Source organism: Bidens hawaiensis, unplaced genomic scaffold, assembly GCF_021521415.1.
Source record: "Bidens hawaiensis isolate Kalapana, Puna unplaced genomic scaffold, B.hawaiensis_p1.1 tig00017158_1, whole genome shotgun sequence".
NCBI lineage: Eukaryota > Viridiplantae > Streptophyta > Magnoliopsida > Asterales > Asteraceae > Bidens > Bidens hawaiensis.
Genome location: NW_027492595.1, coordinates 363,945 through 387,997, shown reverse-complemented (window position 1 = coordinate 387,997; position 24,053 = coordinate 363,945). Strand labels below are relative to the sequence as shown.

At 37.3% G+C, this 24,053-nt stretch overlaps 2 pseudogenes across 1 annotated transcript; one reads left to right on the top strand and one right to left on the bottom strand.

The window, feature by feature from the left end:
* Window positions 1-6,988: 6,988 nt before the first annotated feature.
* On the top strand, window positions 6,989-13,738 carry LOC143553218 (leucine--tRNA ligase, cytoplasmic-like; annotated as a pseudogene). Its single transcript, XR_013138796.1, has 5 exons — window positions 6,989-7,084; window positions 7,847-9,096; window positions 10,622-12,132; window positions 12,954-13,468; window positions 13,553-13,738. The product of XR_013138796.1 is annotated as a leucine--tRNA ligase, cytoplasmic-like (transcript).
* A 1,319-nt stretch (window positions 13,739-15,057) lies between these two features.
* Window positions 15,058-18,185, bottom strand: LOC143553229 (cell division cycle protein 48 homolog; annotated as a pseudogene).
* Window positions 18,186-24,053: the final 5,868 nt, after the last annotated feature.

Below are 24,053 nucleotides of genomic sequence, written 5' to 3'. Positions count from 1 at the left end.
TAACACCACGTGGGTTCCGTCCAATTGCTGACGGTTGCCCCCGCTATGAACCTGTTCAAATGATCGTCTGGATCAGATATACCGTCATATGTGCCTATGTTAGGCATTTGTTTGGCACTCTTTGGGGCGATTGCTTCCGCAATGTCCCTTGCAAACTTGGACATTCCTGCATTTGCAACGTTTGGTCTGAACGTTTTGGAGAAGTCTCGTGGACTTCCACCTGTGCTTTTTGGTTTGAAGGCTTGTCCAAAATGCCTTTTCGGTTGGGATTCCGTCTCCTTACGCTTCCCTTTTGCCCTATGGCGAGGGTTCGCGTCGGAGTCGGATTCCTCCGAGTCATCCTCCCAGTACTCGAATTCATCGGCCTGTTGCACGGAACGCAAGCGTTCGTCCAACTCAGCCTGGAATTCCTTTTGTCGTGCCTCCGCCCATGCCTTAACTTCATCGAGAGTCTGGCGGGGGAGTCTTCGTTTCTCAAACTGGGTATCGGTGGATCCCAGTAAGCGATCATTTACTGCACTTGCCCCAGCTTTGGTAAGTGGGGTAGTGTTCGTAAAATTTACTTCACTTGCCCCGGCTTCGGTAGCCGGGGTAGTGTTCGTAAAAACTGTGTTGCCGGTATTCCCCCTAGTAGCTGGGGTTGTGGTTACCGGAATTTCTCTAACCATCTTTGTAGAAGTTTGAAAAAACTGGAGAAAAATAAAGTTCTAGCTTTATGCACGGATGGCGCCAATGAAGAAACACTAACCGGACCCCGGACAGATTACTGGTAACCTGGGGGTTGGAGAGATGTTTCCCACGAGGGGTTAGACCCTTGGAAGATGGTTCTTCTGATAACCTGCAAAACAGACACCGTGAGCTCGTCACTGAGAAGGGGGGGGGGTTCCTCCTTGTGACCACCCTCCGGCGTGAGAATCAGACTAGATTGCTCTTTAAATATAAAAGTATATTAAGAGATTGCTAGAGCAGATATCAGGTATAATATGATGATAATGTAGTAAGGTATGATAAGATGAGATGGTCATACCATTTGTGGTATTTATAGCCGAAGGTAGGTTTCCAAAGAGGTATGGCCGGCTGCAACAGTGTTCCTGTTCCACCAACAGTAGCCTACGCACGTGCCCTGCTGGTAGTTGGTGGGTAGGTAGCGGCTGATAGTGACCAGGCCTGCTGTATACTATTCCTGTTCCACCAACTGACGGCTACGCACGTGGTATGACAGTAGTTGGTGAGTAGGCAGCGGCTAATAGTGATACAGTACAGGAGCATGCTGCTCGCCATACTGTATCAGTGAGCTGTCGTATCTCTGATCAGATCTTTCGCCCATACCTCGTCAGGTACAGTAAAAGATCCTTCAGTATACGGACTGGCTTATTTGGGCGGGAGTATTCCCCCTCCCGCCTCTGTGCGGGATTGCTCCCGGCTTGGCTCATTCCTTCAGGTGACACTGAATGATCGAGAGCTAAGTGCCTTGTGCGTGTAGCCATGCTGCGCGGGTGGCCTTCCCTAATGGCTTGTATCCGAGGCTGCGGGGACAGGCGAAGTCCTTCACCATTGGGAGGCATTTCCTGCGGGACCAGCTTGCGTACTGCGCGTAAGGACGTCACGTCTCTGAGCATGGTTGGTCCTGCGGATCCAGTTGGTCTCTGCGCAGACGTCCCTGTTTAAGGTGAGTCTTGCGGGTCCAACTGGGCTCTGCTGGGACCTACCTCTTCAGATGACTACGTAAAATTTTAAATTAACCATTTATCTCAAAACATCATGACGCATGAAAAAATTAAGATAGCCACTGATTAGTTGCACTATATGTTATTTGATAAAAATAGTTTTATTAGCAATTACAAAACATGGACAAGACTATTTCATGAACTTTATATCATATATTAATCATGATACGGAGAGCTAGCCGCCTAGCCATGATTTAAAAGAATATTTTAAGTGTTTGCCACACTAATACGCTAAAACTTATTAATACCTTTCCTTTTGTTTCACACCCCCCCCCCCCTACAATATTGTTTGTAGGCGTAGCTATTCGACATAGAAGAATTGTGAAGAACTTATTTGAGTGTTCATGATGCATATCGTGCAACTTACAAGTTGGGAAATATATAATTACCATACATAGATGGTTATTTGCGAATTGCGACTGTCAAAATTAATCATCAAATAGCTAGGCTACTACGATCGATGTGGATGAATACCATGGGTCTCAAATAGCTCTATTGAAGATTCCTTTTGCGACAGATAATTGTGAAACATAATAATATGAAACATAAAATAATTAACATTGATAATAATAATAATGGTTATCGTGACAGTCAAAAACCATCACATAAACTATTGCAACGACTATGAATCAAATATAAACCACGGGTCTAAATAATTTTCGTTGAAGATTCTTTTTGCGACAGATAACCTTGCGATAAATAAAGTGACGTTTTAAACATCTAAGGATGTAATTGTTGTGTGTCTCGACTCTTAAGCTTTTTTGTAATTTAACTAATAATTATAATTAGTTAATTATTATTCATTTTACTTCGACACGATTTATGTTGGAATAAAACCAGTTCGACAAGTTTATTCGCATTCTTTAAGGTTTAATATTGAAGTACTTTTTTCTTTTTGTTAATTACATAAAATAACATAAGTTGATATGAATCACTTTCACATCCTAACATATTTTATTATATTTTATTGCTACTGAAACTGCTTTCATAATAATAATAATAATAATAATATCATTAAAATAAATTAAACCATAGACAACACAAATAATAACCGCCGAATAACCGAATGATAAATCGTGTCAAAGTAAAGAATTATTAAATTAATTTTGGCGCCTTTTGAAAACACCTTAAAAACCCAAACAAACGACTCCATCAACAGTTATGTCGTTTCTCAAACATAACCCCCTCTTAACCGCCAAAATAACCGCTAACCGCCACCAATCCAAACCTATAAATACACCCCCAAATCCCATCATTTTCCTCACCCCAACTTTCAGAGCATTATTATTATTCTATAGCCTTCTTCACACAACAAGCATTCTTATATTCATTCATCCATTCTTCAACATGGTCAACGGATCGTCACTCAGTTCTCACTTGACCATGATGACTTCTTCGTCTTCCTCCAACCCGCCGCCACCGCCACCTCCAAACCAAGGCCAGTCGTCAAACACGGGGCACCAAGATGCCCCACAGCGTCCAAATAATAATCAGAACCAATTGCTGTGTCCCGTTTGCCAGGGAAACTACTGTCACGACCGAGCTCTAAACGGCCACATGCGGTGGCACAGTCAAGAGCAACGTATCAGGGCGGGGTACGGCGTGGCGGCTGCCATGGCAGCAAGGGCGCAGGCAGCACAGAGGGCCGAGGCCCAGGCCGCATCAGTGGCGGCAGCACCAGCACCCGTGGAAGCAGCAGCGGAGGAAGAACCGAAAAAGTTTATTACGCCCGATCTCAATAAGACTCCTCCGGAGAGTGACGGTGAGGAGTGAATGATGAATGCTTGTAGTTTGAAATAATAATAAAGGCCCATGTTTATCATAAAAAAGTTGGGGGCTGTTTTATGGTATGTAATATAGTGCTTTGACAGACTATAGTGTTAAACGAAACATTTGGGCCATGTAAGACTTATATTTATTTCTTCATGGATTTTTAATAATCATAATCAATCATTTGATTATTGATATTATATGCTTGGGTTTGTGTTTATTTATTTATGGTTGCTTCTGTTGTGAACATGTATGCTTTTGTTTGTGATTTAGTATATGATTCTGTAGACATGTTTGAACATTTTTTGTTTATGGTAAATTTGTTTGGATGTTTTACTTCTGCAACGTGTTATTTTACTCCAAACATTCATTTTTTAATTTAATTTTAAAAAAAATTTTAATTTTTCAGTTTTTAATTGAAAAATAACTAAATACCCATTTTTAATTTAATTTTAAATTTTTTTCAATTTTTCAGTTTTTAATTGAAAAATAACTAAATATCCATTTTTCAATTTTTTTTTAATTTTTATTAAAATTTTGTGTTTTTTAAATATTTTAACTTTTTATTTATCTTTTATTTAAAAACATCTAATTTTTCAGTTTTTAATTGAAACATAAATCTTTTATTTTAATAAAATTCTAATGTTTCAGTTTTTAATTGAAAAATAACTAAACGTTCATTTATTTAATTTTTTTTAATTTTTAAATTAAACATTTTAACTTTTTATTTATCTTTTTAATATTTTTTAATATATTTTTAATTAACAAGTAATAAGATTAATAACTTAAATTTAATTTAAAAAAAATAATTTTTAAGTTTTTAATTGAAAAATAACTAAAATTTTAATTTTTTTTTAAATATTTTAACTTTTTATTTATCTTTTATTTAAAAAAAATCTAATTTTTCAGTTTTTAATTGAAACATAAATTATCTTTTATTTAAAAAAAAATTCTAATGTTTCAGTTTTTAATTGAAAAATAACTAAACGTTCATTTATTTAATTTTTTTTAATTTTTAAATTAAACATTTTAACTTTTTATTTATCTTTTTAATATTTTTTAATATATTTTTAATTAATAAGCTTTTAATTAATAAGTAATAAGATTAATAAATTTTAAATTAATTTATTATAACTTTAATATTCTTTTAATTTTAATATTTTTTATTTTTTTATAAAAATTTATTTATTACTCTTATTACTTATTAAAAATATATTAAATATAAATATTATTACTTATTAAAAGTAATTTATTATAATTTTAATTATTTTTTTAATTTTAATTTTATTACACAAATTTATTTATTACTCTTATTAATTATTAAAATATATTAAATTAATTTTTTTTAAATTATTACTTTTATCAAAAGTATTTGGGGTTTTTCTTATTTTTGTATAAAGTTTTTATATTTGAAAAACTTAATAATGTATTTGGGGTTTTCTTATTTTTGTATAAAGTTTTTATATTTGAAAAACTTAATAATGGGGGGGTTTCTTATTTTTTATAAAGTTTTTATATTTGAAAAACTTAATGTATTTGGGATTATTCTATTTAATTTTATACAATTGAAAATTGAGATTGGGGTTTCTTAATTTTTATAAACTTTTTATATTTGAATAATTTTATTTAATTATCTTTTTAAATTTAATTTAAACTTTCAATAATTTTTAATTTTTTACTTAATGTATTTGGGATTATTTTATTTAATTTTGTACAATTGAAAATTGAGATTGGGGTTTCTTAATTTTTATAAACTTTTTATATTTGAAAAACTTATTGGGATAATTTTATTTAATTATCTTTTTAAATTTAATTTAAACTTTCAATAATTTTTAATTTTTTATATGTAACATTAATAATTAAATTATAAATAAAAAAAGAAAACATAATTTGCTCATTGAAAAATTTAATTTTCAATAAGTGTCAACATAAAAAATAAATCATAATTTTCTCATTGAAAAAAAGGCATGTTAAAAAAGCATTCATGAAATAAAATATTAAAGTTGAAATTCAAATATATAAATTTATGACTTTTAATTGGTGCGCCATTTACTTTATTTTTTTCTGCCTTTTAATTAATCTTTTTTTTTATTTTTTTGTTGTCTTTCTATTATTAAAATCACTAACATCTATTATCAAAATCACTAATAATAAGCTCATTTTCAAGTCAATTTTCATTTTTGTAAAAAAGTTTTTCACCACATTAATTAAAATTAATTTTCGTTTTATTAACTTTACCAATTCACAACTTTGATTATTTTTTTTATATTCCAGTATATTCACAGTGTTTTATAAAAAAATTGAAATCATATTGAATTTCACTAGAAAGAAAAATTTGTATTGAATTTCACAGAAAAGATTGGTCCAACGGCTTAAGTTTTTAATTTCTCAGTGTTACGTTAATTAAGTTTTTCAAATATAAATCAAAAAAGTAAAAAAATTGAAAAGATAAATGAATGCTTGGAGGGGGTACTAGCAAATGTAATTATATTGAAAAGATTGAATGTTTGGAGGGGTACTTGTAATTATATTGAAAAGATTGAATGTGTTTTTCGTAAAAGATTGGTCCAACGGTTTAAGTTTTAATTTCTCAATGTTTTTTAAAGATTTTCAAATATAAAAAACTAAAATATTTTGCTAGCAATTTGCTGGTCGCGTTATATGCTCTGTGATTGGAATATGAAATCATGTTTTACTAGTCATTCTAGTTCTATCTTCTCAACAACTGAAATGATAAACAAACCTTCAAAATCCAAAATAAAACATGAAATTTTCAAATCCATAATTAAACATGAAATGTAGTTACAAGGTGGGTTGTAAATAAGTCGTACCTTCGGTGGAAAGTTCAAATGTTCGTCTGGTTAATAAATAAACTGGACATACAAGTAGAGTAATTATCATAGAGTACTTACATAATTACTCTACTTGATTATCATATTTAGCACCTTAGTTTCATTTGCACGTTAACCTTCCCCGTATTAATACTATATAATTAAAGTTTTCTTTTATTTATTTGTTTTCCTAAAACTAGGTTAACAGATGAAACCCTAAATCCATTCAAATTATTTACGCCGCTACCATCAGATGACTTCAACCTCTGCCCATTAGGGTTGTTTATGCTCGTTTGTCCACCATTAGTTTTCATTTATCCTTGTGCTCATTAGCGTCTGATTACAGTATTAATGAGCGGACACAGACAAATGCGAACAAACTCAATTCAATAATGAATGAACACGCACACATATTTGCGTTCGGTAGAATGTTCATGAACTGCTTGTTTGTCTGACAAAAGCTTAACGAACGAACACAGACATGTTATCATCCGATTTGGTTCGGGTTCAGTTCATGTTATAACTCTAGTTACAAATTTCGACAAGTGACAGTTTCAAGTTAAAGTATATAAGTATTGAAGAATGACTAAACGGCCCCTAAAGTTTACATAAGAAACACTAATTATTACATAACATAAAATAACTTCTTCAGTTGGTACACAGAAGAAAACCCTACTCGGCTACTACAACCGTGGCGGCGTTAAGACGCCGTTTTCCGATTCACCTTCTTCAACCATCCATTACATTTACACGCAGGTACATTCAATCCTTTATTATTTCAGATACTAATATTTTAGGGCAATACAGTATGTTTTGAAGTTAGATATGAATTTAGGTCATTTGGGATGCATTGGAGAGTAATGATATATAGAATTGGGTCAAGGATCGGTATTTGAGATATTGGTTATCGCGGTGGGATATCGGTAATTTTAATATCATGCAGAAATTATATATATATATAGCAATTTAATTAATTAATACTAACAATGAAGTATACTCTCCTACCATTTACAAATTAGTCTTTTGCAACTTAAAACACTAACATTAAACACTCAAAATTGATATTAGGAAAATCAGTGATATATCGGCTATAATACCGATGTTTTACCTATCACCGGTCAAATATATGTCAAATATTGTTGATAATATCGGGACCGATATTGTGACTGATGTCGTTTAAGAAGCTGTTCTTTAGCAAGGTTAGGAGTAGCATCAAATATAAATAAGGTCTTTGTGTGTGGTTTTTAATCAATTAATAATAATATAGAAAGAGTCGGGTTAAGAAGCGCTTGTTTATTTGTGTTGCTCGATTTCGTTAGGATCCCACAGATTTGATTTGTGTTGACCTTGTCAGGTAATTGTAAAAGTTCCGTGTCCTGTTTTTCTATATGTTTTTGTAGTTTATGCATATCTGATCTTGGTTCAATTATGTCAATCTTATTCTAGTCTTTTACACCTTGATCATTCTGTGTTTATAATTATAAGACTACACTTTCTAATATATCTCTCATTCTGCAGTTTCTGTTACATTAACAACAAAATGGCAGATACCGACAGTGGTAGGAGCTTCAAGAGGCGGGACCAGCTTCTAGAAATGGAGCACGAAGTAAGAAAATGGTGGGACGAAAGTCAAGTTTTCAATGCCGAAGCGAAAGACCAACGTGCGAAACAAGGCGAAAAGTTTTTTGGCACATTCCCGTTCCCATATATGAACGGGTATTTGCATTTAGGGCATGCATTTTCACTCTCTAAGCTTGAGTTTGCTGCTGCTTTTCACAGATTGAGGGGTGCTAACGTCCTTTTACCCTTTGGGTTCCACTGTACCGGAATGCCAATCAAAGCATCTGCTGATAAACTCAGAAGAGAGATTGAAAAATTTGGTAATCCACCTGTTTTTCCGTCAGTTGAAACCGAGGTGGTTAATGAACCCGAACCCGAATCTAAACCTAGTGACGGAAGTAACCCTGAGAAGTTTAAGGGGAAAAAGTCAAAAGTGGCGTCAAAGACTGGTCGGGAGACCTATCAGTGGGAGATAATGCGTGGGTACGGTTTATCCGATGCTGAAATTGCTACATTTCAAGATCCTGTTCAATGGCTGCGGTTTTTTCCTCCATTGGCGGTTGAAGATCTTAAAGCTTTCGGTTTGGGTGCTGACTGGAGGCGGTCGTTCATCACAACCGACATCAACCCGTTTTTTGATAAGTTTGTGAGGTGGCATATGAGGAAGCTGAAATCAAAAAACAAGATTATTAAAGATTTAAGATACACAATTTATTCACCTTTAGATGGTCAACCTTGTGCTGACCATGATCGGAGCGTCGGGTGAAGGTGTTATACCTCAAGAATATACACTCATTAAGATGGAGGTGGTTCCACCGTTCCCGCCAAAATTTGCACATTTAGAAGGTAAGAAAGTTTATTTGGCGGCTGCAACTTTGAGGCCCGAAACTATGTATGGGCAGACAAATTCATGGGTGTTGCCAGATGGCAAATATGGGGCGTTTGAGATTAATGAAACTGAAGTTTTTATCTTAACCGAGCGTGCGGCTCGGAATCTTGCTTATCAGAATCTTTCCAGGGTGCCTGAAAGGCCTACATGCTTAGTTGAGTTGACCGGTCAAGATCTTATTGGGTTACCTTGTCGATCACCCCTTTCGTTTAATGATATTATTTACTGTCTTCCAATGCTTTCTGTTCTTACTGATAAGGGTACTGGGATTGTTACAAGCGTTCCCAGCGACTCACCTGATGATTACATGGCGTTGCAGGTAATATATGTTGTCTGTTATTAATTTTAGTTAGGGTATGTATGGATCGGTGTTGGCCCAAAACCATAACCATAACCGAACTTTCAGTTAACCAAAAAAAGATGACCCATCATTTATGGTTAATCGGTTTTGCATGTTTGTGCGGTTCGGTTATGGTTTATTCAACCGTGAACTACGATTTGTCATGAAATGTTTGGGCCTGATTAAAATAGCCCAAAACAATGTAATTAGGTCTGAAAGTCTGGACTTTAATTTTTTAACCACTTAATATATTGTTATTTGACATTTGAGCTTCAATAGTTTGACTTTAATATTTACCATTTAGTATTTGAAAAAAATCATACAAAGGTAGGGGATTGGGTCGGTTTACCGTGTTTTTACTTAATCATAAGTCGGTTTGTTTTTGTCAATTTTGGAAATATGAATAACCAAGACCAACCCACTAGTTCGGCTTAAAAAAAGAAGTTAAAACCAACCCATTGACATAGTTGTTAAAAGCGATCACCTCTTCCGCCTAGGCGCAATTTTCAGGTGAATCACTGGTCTCCCGCTTTTGCTGGTTAAGGCGTATTTCTAGGAGCAAATTTGGGTTTTAGATTTTTTTTACATTGTTTTGATTTATCATTTAACTTCCAGATAAAAATCACCTAAAAATGGGATTTAGTTAATTTTTTTTGATTTACCACTTAATTTACTCATAAAAAAACTTACAGTAAAAGAAGAACATCTTCTACTCTCTACTTTTACAATAATTTCTATATTATCAGATAAGCATTGAGTTGGAACCTCATAATTTAATAGAAAAGATCCGGGCTGGAAGTACAATTTCATTAAAAACTTGTTTTATTAAGGGGGTGTTTGGCCTAGTTTTTTTTTGTGCTTATGCTTATATTTTAGAGTAGTTTATAGCTTATTTCTATTATCTAATAAGCTATTTTTAAGTGTTTGGATTAGCTTATATTCTACAAGTTAATTATGTGTCTTAATAAGTTGTTAAATCCACCATTCTTTAATTTGTTAGTAATTAGTTGCTTCAATAATTACTAATCCATCACCATTGGGCAAATGAGTAACTTACACCCTTACACAAATAAGCTTTTTCAAATAAGCTAAAAAACCATCTTCACATTAGCTTCTTTAAATTAGCTTATATAAGCTCATAAGCATAAGCATAAAAAGCTAAACCAAACACTAGGCTAAGCTTATTTTGTAAAAAAAAAGCTAAAAAAGCTATAAGCTTTGTTAAAAAAGCTAGGCCAAACACCCCCTAAGTGCGCTTTTTTTTAAAAAAAATCGGGCGCATTTTTTGCGCTTCTAGCCTGGCGCTAGGCGCACCATCAACGCTTTCGAGCGCTTATCACATTTTGATAACTATGCTCATTGGTTAATATTTTTGAACTAGTAATCATTGATTCTTTTGGCTCTAAAATCTTGATATTTTTTTCATTAAATTAGAATAGTTCACTAATCTTTTTATTACATTCTTCTTAGTTTTAACTTTTAAGATCAACTTATTGAATTGCAGGATTTAAAAGCAAAAGCTCCTTTTAGGGCTAAATTCGGTGTAAAAGACGAGTGGGTATTACCCTTCGAGGTCATTCCAATTATCAGCCACCCGGAGTTCGGTGACAAATCTGCTGAAAAAATATGCAATGACATGAAAATAAAGAGCCAAAATGAGAGAGAAAAACTTGATGCTGCTAAAAAGGTAATCTACAAAGGCGGTTTCTATGAAGGAACCATGATTGCTGGTGAATATGCTGGCATGCGTGTTCAAGATGCTAAAACCCTAATCAAACAAAAGCTTTTAGAACTTAACCAAGCTGTTGTGTACAGTGAACCAGAGAAGAAAGTAATGTCACGATCAGGTGACGAGTGTGTCGTTGCATTAACTGACCAATGGTATATAACTTATGGTGAAGAAACCTGGCTAGAAAAGGCAAAGGGGTGTTTAGCCAACATGAATTTATACTCCGATGAGACCCGACACGGGTTCGAACACACGCTGAGCTGGCTAAACCAATGGGCATGTTCTAGAAGCTTTGGTCTTGGGACCCGCATACCATGGGACGAACAGTTTTTAGTGGAGTCTTTATCCGATTCCACTATCTACATGGCTTATTATGCAGTTTGTCATTTGTTACAGAAAGGGGATTTATTCGGTGCGAACACGTCTACCGTAAAACCTGAACAGCTTACCGATGACGTTTGGGATTATTTATTTCTTTCTGACTTGGAACCTAAATCTTCTGATATTGATTTAACTCTTCTTAAAAAGATGAAACAGGAGTTTCAATATTGGTATCCTCTTGACCTCCGTGTGTCTGGTAAGGATTTAATACAAAACCATCTTACGTTTTGTATTTATAACCACACTGCAATATTCCCCGAAGAACATTGGCCTCGTGGGTTCAGATGTAACGGTCACATTATGTTGAATTCTGAGAAAATGTCAAAGTCAACTGGGAATTTCAGGACTTTGAAACAAGCAATCGAGGAGTTTTCAGCAGATGCCACTAGATTCTCTCTTGCTGATGCTGGAGATGGTATGGACGACGCGAACTTTGTGTTTGAAACCGCAAACGCTGCAATTTTACGTCTCACAAAGGAGAGAGTGTGGATGGAGGAGGTTCTTGCTGCTGAGTCGGCTTTAAGAACGGGCCCGCCTTCTACTTATGCTGACCGTGTATTTGCTAATGAGATCAACTTTGCCATAAAGATGACTGAAAAGAATTACAATGAGTACATGTTTCGTGAGGCTCTTAAATCCGGGTTTTATGATTTGCAAGCTGCTAGAGATGAGTATAGGTTTTCATGTGGCTCGAGTGGCATGAACCGTGATCTCGTGTGGCGGTTTATGGATATTCAAACACGTCTTATTGCCCCGATTTGCCCTCATTATTCTGAATATATTTGGAGGAAACTTTTAAAGAAAGACGGTTTTGTTATTAAAGCTGGATGGCCTGAGGCTGAAAACCCTGATCTTACCCTTCAAAAGGCTAACAGATACTTGCAGGAGTCTATAACCAATTTCAGGTTTACTTTACTTGCTCTAAATAATATTTTTGAGTTAAAAACGGTTTTAGTTTCTGTGGTTCGACTCAAATAACTCTTTTAGTCCATTAGTTTAAAGTCGACTTTTTTAGTCTTAACAGTTCCATTTTTGCATCAATTAAGGTGCAACAAACTAACTCCATTAAAATTTTTGTTAACTTTTTATTTAATGAACCAAAATACCCTTGGATCATTTTTGTTACTTAGTCAAAATCTTTGGGACCCATTTGACAATAAAAGTATATTAATACGATAGGTACAATCTATTAGGCATAATGTACGCGTTTCTATAGAAAAAGAATAAAGTCATGCAATATAGTTTAGGTTTGATATTTTTTTAGGCCCAACGCATTGTTGTTTGCTTAATACACTATCGAATATGAAAAAAAGTGTTGTGTTCATTTAGTAAAAAGAAACGAACACAAACACATGTTTTGTTCGTTTACATTCATTAATCTGTATTTAAATTGTTTACACGCATTACAATCTAGTCTAGTTGTATAGTTTTTAGATCCAACAAATTGTTCACATTTAAGTTTAACTGTTTTTAGCTCCGTTATGTTTGTTCATCTATGTTCAGTTTTTGTTTGTTCTTGAACCCTTCATTTGTGCTGTTAGCAAACAGACTTAAACGAACACAAACAAAAAAATCTCGTTCGTTTAATTGTTCATGTTTCATCATTTGTTCAGTTAAAGCTTAACAAACAAAATGAGCATGCTCTGTTCGTGTTTGTTTGGTTTGTTTACAAGCATAATTATTGTAACACTTGTGCTTCATTATTTTGGCGATAAATCATTTTCAGGAAGCTTCTTATGAAGCAGGCTTCTGGTGGTTCAAGGAAAGGTAACAACAAAGCTAGTACTCCGAGCAAACCAACAATTGGGCTTATATTTGTGAATGAACAATATGATGGATGGAAACGAGAGTGTCTGAACATCTTACGTGACAAGTTTGATGAGAAAAACCGTAAATTTGCACCGGACCAGGAGATAATGCAAGCATTGCAGCAGAGTGCAGTGGGCCAGGAAGGAAACTTTAAGCAGACACAGAAACTCTGTATGCCATTTCTGAGATTTAAGAAGGATGAGGTGATGACACTTGGTGTTCAAGCATTGGATCTAAAGCTGCCATTTGGAGAAATTGAGGTTCTTCAAGAGAATTTGGAGTTGATTAAGAGACAGATTGGTCTTGAAAATGTTGAGATTTTGTCGGCCACTGATTCAGACGCGGTTGCTAAGGCTGGCCGACATGCTTCGTTGTTAAAACAAGCTCCACCATCACCGGGATCTCCTACCGCTATCTTTTTGACCAAGGATGGTATGTGAATCAATGAACTTTATGAACTTTTTTTGTTATTTTATTTAGTGCCATATATTTATCTTTGTTGATGCTTCTATTTAGATTTAGCTTGAACATCTGGTATTAATAGGATGGAAAAGAGTGTTGAGCCTGCAGGCCAGCTGACTCAAGTAATTATTGTCTACATGCCTGCTGCTATCTATTGCAAATTGTGCTATACTTTTGCTTATGTTCATCTGCTTTAGTGGTTGAGAGTGAAACACGTTTGGATGCATTTTTATTCAACGCACATTAGGTGAAAGTTGTAAATGTTGCGACTTTTTTAAATGGGAAGATATCAATGTTTGGTTCTCTTACTACAATTTGAAATATCGTTTGGTCATTAATGTGGTTCTCTTACTACAATTTCATATATGTGGTCAACATATATGCCCTTCAATCCTTAACTTTTGAAGCTAAAATTAAAATACTTTGGTTGAATATAAATTTATGTTATCTGAACGTTAAAGGTAAATCTATCGCAACATTTAGATGTTTTCTTGAAATTATTTGTATTCAGGAACTGGAATAAAAATTAGATGAAGCTTATTAGTATCTATACACTAGAATTAGTACCATTGTAGTTTGCATTTATGACCATGTGCAAATTGGTATTTTAACTGTATTCTTCTAAAAGAGAATCGCGGTTCACATGGGTGGGCGCAGAATTGAAATGTTTAGCGGTTTTCTGGTCATCTGGAGGTGTCATTTTTGATCTACTTATGAATTGGTCGATCTTGATGCACTGCTTATGAATTGGTCGATTTGTTTTTTTTGGAGGAACTGGTCAAATGTGCCAGGTTGAATAAAATAGCTAAAAGGATACGAGTCATATTGGATGTTGCCTAAAATCTATTCTTGATATATATTGTGCAATTATAGTTATTTTGATGGTTAAAAAAGTTGACTTGTTGTTTCTATGTGTAGGCGGCAAAGGTACAGAATGAAAGATGATACGCAGTTAGTTTTTTGTGTTTCACAAACTTTTTTTACTCGTCGCACGGGTGTTGGGAAGAAACACTTTTTTATTTAGTTGATGGAACAATGAAATGTTTATCGTTTATGGAAGTGATTTAACTGAAATGCTGGAAATGTGACGTGTTATTTTCTTATGAAACCGCTGATTTTGTATTTTTGGTCATGTTTTACAACTTGGAACTTTTTGCTATAGTTAACCATGTATGTGGTTCATTGTTCTACGCTTTAACTCGAGTTGTAAACATGCTTTTCAAGGTTTGGTTTTGGTTGGTACTGGTTTTGGTCAGTTTTTGTTTCAACGCTTGCGCTTGATATGCATATCTAGTCTTAAACACACGGTTAGTTTCGTTTAAAACATTAGCTTATCAACTTATTAACGTGCACACATGAGTTTCTGTTTGCTTAAGATTTCAATATTTTATTAGTTTTTTATTGTTTAACAATAATTTATAAAAATATTAAACTTGATAAACAACCATTCCAAATCCAAATAAAACATGATATGCAGTTAAAAGTTTCAGAATTTAAATAAATAAGCCATAAAATCAAGAACTGGTATAACACTAATCATATAATTTGATTATGCAAATCTAGCCATATAACTCATCATCACCACCCCCACCAGCTGAGGCAGAAAACGGGTCTGAACCAGCACCAGCTGCCGCCCCTGATGCTGCTTCTGCAAACCGAAACTCAGACCCGAATCCCCTCGACTGCTGCAACGTCTGAGCAAACCCTTGGTATTTCCTTATATCTGCATCACTCACACTTCTGCGTGCATACTTTCATCGATTCCTCAAAATGACCTGCCTTGATCTCCGCCACCTCTTCTTCGTCCTCGTCCATAGAATCAGGATTCTCAGTTCTCTTTCTTTCCTTCTCTATATCCTGCATAACACATTTAACAAATCAGTTAATGAACTAGTCGCGTATATACATAAATGCCCTGATAAAACAAGATTAAACGCTTACTTTCTCTATATTCTCTCGGATTGCATACTTGCATGCACGCTGACAAATCTCGGTAATATCAGCACCACTAAAGCCTTGTGTGTATTTAGCTAAAGCTCTTAAATCAACGTCTTTTGAAACCGGGGACTTCCTCATCGCAGCCTTGAAAATCTGGTGTCGGGAGTCTTCGTCTGGTAGTGGAATGTAAATAAGTTGGTCAAGCCGCCCCGGTCGAAGTAGAGCAGGGTCAATGATATCGGGTCTGTTAGTAGCACCAATTATAAAAACCGTCTTCTTTGCAGACATTCCATCCATTTCGGTCAACAACTGGTTCAAAACCCGGTCAGCAGCACCGCCAGCATCCCCAGAACTACTTCCCCTCTGCAATGTTTTTAAAACAGTAATAATTAGGGAAAATACTATAAAAAACCGATTTTCTATATTTATTCATAAAAGTCACTTAACAATTTTTTACACATTAAAGTCCCTCCATATATTAAATTTGAACATAATACTGTTAAGGGACATTTACGAGAAAAAAAAGAAAAGAAAGTATATTGGTTTTTTATGGTATGTAATATTTAAATACCAAAAATAGAAACTTTTATGTAGTGCTTTAGATAAATGGTAACCTGAGTTGCAATGGAATCGAGTTCATCGAAGAAGAGAACGCACGGGGCGGACCCACGGGCCTTATCGAAAATCTCACGAACGTTGGCTTCACTTTCACCAAACCACATTGTAAGTAACTCGGGTCCTTTGATGCTAATGAAGTTAGCTTGGCACTCGTTCGCAATAGCTTTAGCCAGAAGCGTTTTCCCACATCCGGGCGGGCCATAGAAAAGAACGCCTTTAGACGGTGACATGCCGAATTTCTCAAATTTCTCCGGGTGCTCCACAGGATATTGAACAGTCTGTTTTAATAAAATAAAACGCATTATTATTATTATTATTATTATTCGAATAATATAACTTTGTTAAGAAGTTCATTACCTCTTGCAGCTCGCGCTTAACGTTTTCAAGGCCTCCAATATCTTCCCAGCTGACATAAGGAACCTCCACAAACTGTTTCAAGTACAAAACAAAGATTATGAATTATAATACATATAAAAAAACAATTTGATAAATGTTTTTAAAAAGTTTGGACAATATGTTGTTGAATTAACGTATGGTTTCACGCAAAGCAGAAGGGTTGCTAGTTCCAAGAGCTGTCTGAAAATGTTCATTTGTAACTGCCATGGAGTTAAGTATCTCAGCATCAATGGTTTCATCTTCCAAATCAATAACATCCATTTTTTCTCTAATGCATTGCAGTGCAGCTTCGGTGCAGAGCGCCGCCAGGTCAGCGCCAACATAACCGTGCGTTTCTTTAGCTATCTTCTCCAAATCAACCTATAAATTAAAAAAAAAATTAACTTCATATGATTAAAGCTAAAATGGTTGTGTTCGGGTCGACTTGTTTATTCAAAAGAAAAGTGTTTTCTGTCATAACTTAAAACTAGTTAGGCATTGTATTAAAAAACTTAACCCGTAAAGAGTTTTATAGTTTGACCGTACTTATTTTACTCAAAGGGGGGGGGGGGGGGGTTACTTACATCATCAGAAAGTTTCATGTTTTTGGTGTGAATACGAACAACTTCAAGACGCCCGACTTCATCAGGGACGCCAATATCAATCTCCCGATCAAACCTCCCAAACCGTCTCAAAGCCGGATCAATACTATTTGGACGATTAGTAGCGCCCATCACAATAATATGTGCACGCGCTTTCATCCCGTCCATAAGTGTCAACAACTGTGAAACAATCCTTCTTTCAACTTCACCATTAGTCTTCTCTCTTTTAGGAGCAATAGAGTCAATCTCATCAATAAAAATAATCGAAGGCGCGTTCTTTTTAGCTTCCTCAAATGCGTCCCTTAGATTACTCTCACTTTCTCCAGCTAACTTCGACATAATCTCAGGCCCATTAATGCATAAAAAGAACGCCCCGGTTTCATTGGCTATAGCTCGGGCAATAAGTGTTTTACCAGTACCTGGTGGCCCGTATAGTAATATACCTTTAGGTGGTTTGACACCAATTGCCTTGAAAAGTTGAGGGTGTCTTAACGGTAACTCAACCAGTTCACGAATCTGAGCCATTTGTTTCCAGACACCACCAACATCATCATAACCGATTTCATCTAATCTGTCCTCGTCTTCCCTTTTAATCGGCTCACCTTCGCAAATATTTCAGTATCGGGTGCAAAAACACAATACTCGCTCGGGTCAGTTTCAATAACTTTAAACTCCACACTTCTCATCCCTCCTCTAACAAGAAAGTGATCACCTTTTCTTACGGGTCGGTATGCTTCGAAAAAGTAGGCTGCATTGATCATAATAAGTTATTAGTTTGTTACAACTTGTAAGGTGTAAAACTGCAAATAATGTTTAAAACTTACGTTTAAGGTATGCATCGAATAAGTCACCGGTTACACCTTCAATGGTGTCATCTATAGGAAGAACATGGATCCGTTTACCATATTTCACATCCGGACATTGATGCACTGATACAACGTCTCCAAGTCGAACTCTAAGGTTTGCTCTAATCACTTTGTTCATCCTTATTTTCGGTTCGTCACATGTTTCATCAGCAACCGCGATACAAACTGTATCTTTTCTTTTCTTCCCCTGTAACATGCATTATAAGATTCCTTAGTTAAAATTAAAAGAGCCCCTATATGATCAAATATTACATGAACTTAGATAGCACTTTAACCGGATTTTATACTTGCCAATGTAGTTACATAAAGTTTTAGTACAAATTAATTAGACCAAAACCTAAACGTGGTATTCTTCTTTATCAAGCATAGGCCAATCAACGAACCGAATGGACACGAACAGGGGATGTTCGTTCATTAAATAATGGGCATGTTCGTGCTCTTTCGTTTAGAACCCTAAAAAACAGTTCATGAACACAAACAAATATAAACGAAAACAAACAAACAAGTTAGCACTAATGAACACAAACGAACAAGTCTAATACATCACAATTCATATGAATGATAACCAAGTAAATAAATTTTTTTTATATAAATTTAAATGAGCCCTTTTTATGTTAATAATTATACGTATATTAATTACTACTTATGTGCTTATTAATTATATAATAAACGAACATGAACAAACAAACAAACATAAACCTTGATGAGAAGGGTATCACCACGGAACAGGCGCAGCTTGTCCATGGTAGCGGCATGCATAGCGATGACGGAGTTATCATCGTTAACCGCTTCATCAACCACAAGCCGGTTCGGAGACTTCTTGCGGTCCAAGATAGCAGTTGAAAAGTCTTTCTTGGCGCCTTTACTGTATATTATTCAATCCGATTGAATAATAAGTTTAGTTTGTGTATAATTAAGGTTAATATATAATAATGGGTTGATATATATAGTTAAGAATAACTTACGGCTCCGATGAAGAAGAAGACTCAGGCTGATTGCTCATCTTAAAGTTGAAGAATATTATTATTATGATTATATTATTGAAAACGGATAACAATAACGGAAAATCACATAAACTAACAAACCTTATATAGGAGGTAAGAAGCATTTAAATTAGGAAACATAATTAATATAAATAAAAATGATAACATAAGCATCAAGTAATTCAACTTGACCCCTAGTCTTTAGATATCCTTCGTAACCATCCTTTGAGATTAGACATACCACCCTTAACATCCTTCTAGTTTACCCATCTACGAATACGTACAGTATGCTTATAAATTTCACATTATCTAGGGTGAATGGACCGACCCTATATATCTTCCGTTAATAATTATGATATTGAGGTTGCTTTTGACAACAAATGTGGGAATTAGGATTATCACTAGTCGAAGTATAACTATGAATTAAAGTTACCTTTTTTTTTGCTAGAATGATATCGCCCTTGTCATCGAAAGTGAAGTTCGAGTGTTATTAATCATATTGTCAGTATAAATTATTATCGATCAATAACTTATAACTTGATTATCAATCCAATTTATCTCATTCAAAAACAAAAACAATAGTGAGATTTAATTAAGTTGATTTTACAACTATAGAATTTTTAGTAGTATCCTAGGAAGACTAGGAATAAATCATAGCCATTGAATCATATCAATCAATGGTTGAGATTTAAAATTACAAAAAAACCGTCATAGTTTCCTAGAAATACTCTTTCATCATTATAACCGACATAGTTTCCTACAATTGTTCTTTCACCATAGGTTTCAATGCCAAATGTCAAAATTCTATTGGTTCTTACCATTCGTATGAAACAACTTCTTTTTATTTGAACCCTTATATATATATATATATATATATATATATATAAACCAAGTTCCCGTCACATGAGGCTCCAAACAAATGCTCCTTGAATATCGAGTAAAAATGAGAAGACAACCACGTTTAGTCTCATCTGTCTCATGTCATATCTACAAAAACACGAAGTCCTCGTTAGAAGCGGAAGGACCAGAGTCTCTCACCACCCTCCGACTCTCTAGTCAATATGCCTTTTCAAATTCCATGACCGCTATGACACTATGCATTTTCAAATTCCAAGTCGTGAAAGATCAAATCATGAATAAAAACTGAAAATCAGTTCAAAATGTAACATTTTTCAATTTGTTGGTCCCATAATAACTAACTAATAATTATTTTCTCCATTCTTAGGGACTTGTAGAGAGAAATAAAGAGTGTAGTTGAAGAAAATTCCATGTCATGGACTCATTTCATAATGTCATATGTTGTTGGGCTGTAGATTATTAGGGCCTTAGAGCCTTAGAGTTAGAGGTGGCAGGCGGTGAGTGGGCCAGTGGTGTAGTATGGGCCGGTGATGTAGGATGGGCCAGACTAGAAAGATATATCAGAAGACAAAGGGTAAGCAAGTAAAAGAACTAGAATGCATTAATGGTGAAGAAACACTAATCGACCCCAGGCAGATTACGGATAATCTGGGGGTTAAATAGATGTTTCCCACGAGGGGTTAGACCCGGCAAAGATGGTTCTTCTGATAACCTGCAAAACAGACACCGTGAGCTCGTCACTGAGAAGGGGGGGGGGGGTACCTCCTTGTGACCACCCTCCGGCGTGAGAATCAGACTAGATTGCTCTTGAATATAAGTGTATATTAAGAGATTGCTAGAGCAGATATCAGGTATAAGATGTAAGATACAAGATAAGATGAGATGATCATACCATTTGGGGTATTTATAGCCGAAGGTAGGTTTCCAAGAGGGTATAGCCGGTTGAATAGTATTCCTGTTCTACCAACTGTGGCCTACGCACGTGCCATGCTGGTAGTTGGTGGGTAGGCAGCGGCTGACAGTGACCAGGCCTGCTGTGTACTATTCCTTTTCCACCAACCGCAGTCTATGCACGTGGTATGACAGGAGTTGGTGAGTAGGTAGCGGCTAATAGTGACATACAGTACAAGAGCATGCTGCTCGCCATACTGTTGTCAATGGGCTGTCGTATCTCTGGTCAGATCTTTTGCTCATACCTCGTCAGGTACAGTACAAAAGATCTTCCAGTATCGTACGGACTGGCTCATTTGGGCGGGAGTATTCCCCCTCCCGCCTTTGTGCGGGATTGTTCCCGGCTTTGCTCATTCCTTCAGGTGACTACTGAATTATTGAGAGCTAAGTGCCTTGTGCGTGTAGCCTTGCTGCGCGGGTGGCATTCCCTGATGGCTTGTATCCGCAGCTGCGGGAACAGGCGGAGTACTTCACCATTGGGAGGCATTTCCTGCGGGAACAGCTTGCGTACTGCGCGTAAGGACGTCATGTCTCTGAGCATGGTGGATCCTGCGGATCCAGTTGGTTTCTGCGCAGACGTCTCTTCAAGGTGAGTCCTGTGGGTCCAACTGGGCTCTGCTGGGACCTACCTCTTCAAGTCCCCCCAGTCCAATGTTCTTCTCATGAGTGTTTAATAAGTGAGGTGAACTTTTGGACTTAAGCAAAGGGTTTTTGAAAAGGGTTTAGTTTTAAGGTTTTCCATGGGGATTCTTCCCGCGGAAGTCCTTATGTCACTTGCAGAAATTCCCGACTTTCCTGCTTGATCTTTGGGTATGATGCGGGTAGGTCTGTAACCTCCTCGCAAGTCAGGAGCGTTGAGTCCCACTTGTGTGGATTCTCCATGAGGTTTTGGTAGTTTTGAACATAGTGATCAATTATGTTAAAACCACCAATTCCATCTTGGAGCTTCAAACAATGTAGTTCTCGACGTTCCCGCTATGCGGGGATGTTATTCCCGTTTCCGCAAGCATTGCCCAGAAGATCCTTCTTGGTTTCAATTCCCTGCGGAGCGCTAGGTATGTGAAGGGTTTTGCCTTGACACTGTACCCGCACTCGTCTTACGGTTACTTTATTTCCAAGGTATTCCTGGCGTCAATTCCCTGCGGGTGCTAAGTATGTGAAGGGTTTTGCCTTAACACTGTACCCGCACCCGTCTTATAGTTACTTGGTCGCCGAGGTATTCTTGACTTCAATTCCCTGCAGGTGCTAAGTATGTGAAGGGTTTTGCCTTAACACTGTACTCGCACCTGTCTTGCAGTTACTTGGTTGCCAAGGTAAGGGGTATTTTCCCGCTTACTTTTGAATCTTTTTGAATTTTTGAAATTCGAAGAGTTGGTGAAAGGATAAGAACAGTCCAAACTGTTGAAACGTCGTCCGACGGTTTCTTCTGACTGTGTCAGGACGTGCAGGAAGTTATGGTAACGTGACAGTACATGGTCATTCCAGACGCTTTTTCAGGCGCGTGGGCGCGATTTTTCGGGCGCGTGGCCGCGAAATTAATGGCACGCGTCCTTTCAACAGCTGTTGCCAGCTTGCTCTTTGCCACGTGTCATAGTTTCATTGCACCTGCGATTTCTCTCTCTTCCGCATTAAATTCATCGCATTGATTGCGATTAGTATATAAAGGGGGAGAGGGTCCTTTGTAATCCACACTTTCACTTTTCTCTTCATCTTCAAAACGATTTCCGGCGAATACTCACCTTTTCAGTCGAGCATTCTCTTGAAATCGTTCTCTTTTTCATACCTGCAAGATGTCTTCTGCTCACGATCTTGAGGCTACAGCCCAGGAGGCTGGGGTGTACGCCGAGAACCCGTCATCCACATCCGACAAGGATGACAAGAGTACTGCTGGCGAGTGCCAGTGTGCTCTGCTTGTCGATCTATATCAGTACATCGTCAGGAAGTTCATACTCGAGTCTCTCGAGCCTGAGTTTCCTGAACTCATCAGACGGTGTATGATGCCCCCAGAGGCAAGATCGGGGTATATGCCGCATTCTTTGTCTATGGGAATCTTAGGATCCCCTTGACGAAGTTTGTGTACCGTGTTCTGGAGAGGCACGGTGTACACCTGACCGAGGTACACCCGATGGCGATCGCAAAGATTCGCCACTTCGAGTGGGTGTGCCGGATTCTGGGCGTTGAGCCCTTCGTCGACCGCCTGATGACCTTCTACTCTTGGAGGTGCATCCAGGGGTGGTATACTCTGATAACCCGGATCAAGGGTTTGAAGATTTGCGCAACCGAGCGTAGTCTTCGTTCATGGAAGCGGGAGTTCTTTTATATCTCCGCTCGCGCCATCCCCCTTGCCATGAAGTTTAAGAATGGGCAAGCACTCCCCAGCCTTCACGCCTCCAACTACCAGGAGGCGGAATGGTTCTCAAAGATTTCCCGAGTCCAATCTCCGGTTTACCGCTTTGCGGAGTCCGGGATGGTGATGCTCGGGATGAGCCGGGTGTGGAAGGATGCGGAGGCGCAAAAGATCCCGATCGTCCTTGAATACGGTTTGAACTCTGTCCCTTACGGTATGCTCTGTCTTCTTTGTTTATATAGGTTTGTCTTCTAACTGTTTTTCTTTTATTTCAGAGGGGAACGACTTGCAGTCGCTCTTGTATCCGCGGGAGGCTGATAGTCCCGCTCGGATGGGTACTCGTGCTCTAGATGAGAACGAGTTGCCCATCCTTGAACAGACGGCGGATCGGTTCGTGGAGGTCTACCCGCCAGGCCACGAGATCCTGAGCGCCAGGCGGCCAGGTAAGGCGTTATTCAACCCTCGACCCCTCAATGCTGAAACCTCTGCTGGAATTCCTCTAATCTTGTGTTCTGATGAGGAATCCGCAGATGGTCCTCCGTTGGTGCGGAAGAAGAAGGCTGCCGGCGGGAAGGGGAAGGCGAAGGTGGCCTCCACTGCCGATCCGGTGCCTCGGTCTGATTCAGAGACCGAGAGCGAGGAGGTGGCGGGGAACCCTGGTGGTGATAAGACCACTGCTCCGGAGGCTGCGACGACTGTCACCTCCGGAGAGCCCAGGATGACGACGGTGAGCGGCGTAAAGAGGCCGGCTCCATCGGGTTCGTCCCCGTCTGTCCGCACTTTTAGGCTCAAGAAAACCCGTAAGTACAAATTTCCTTTATTTTTAACTTCATAGCTTTCCATCATTAATACTTATCTTCTTTGTGCAGGCGTGGATGCTACCGCATTCCAGGGTGGAGCGGGGAGGAGTACCTCCGGACCCATGACGGTAGGCTTGGTCAGCCTACCTGAGGCGACGACCCAAGCGGCTGCGCCTGCTTCAGTTGGTTCAGTTGCTCACCCCGTTGAGCCAACTGT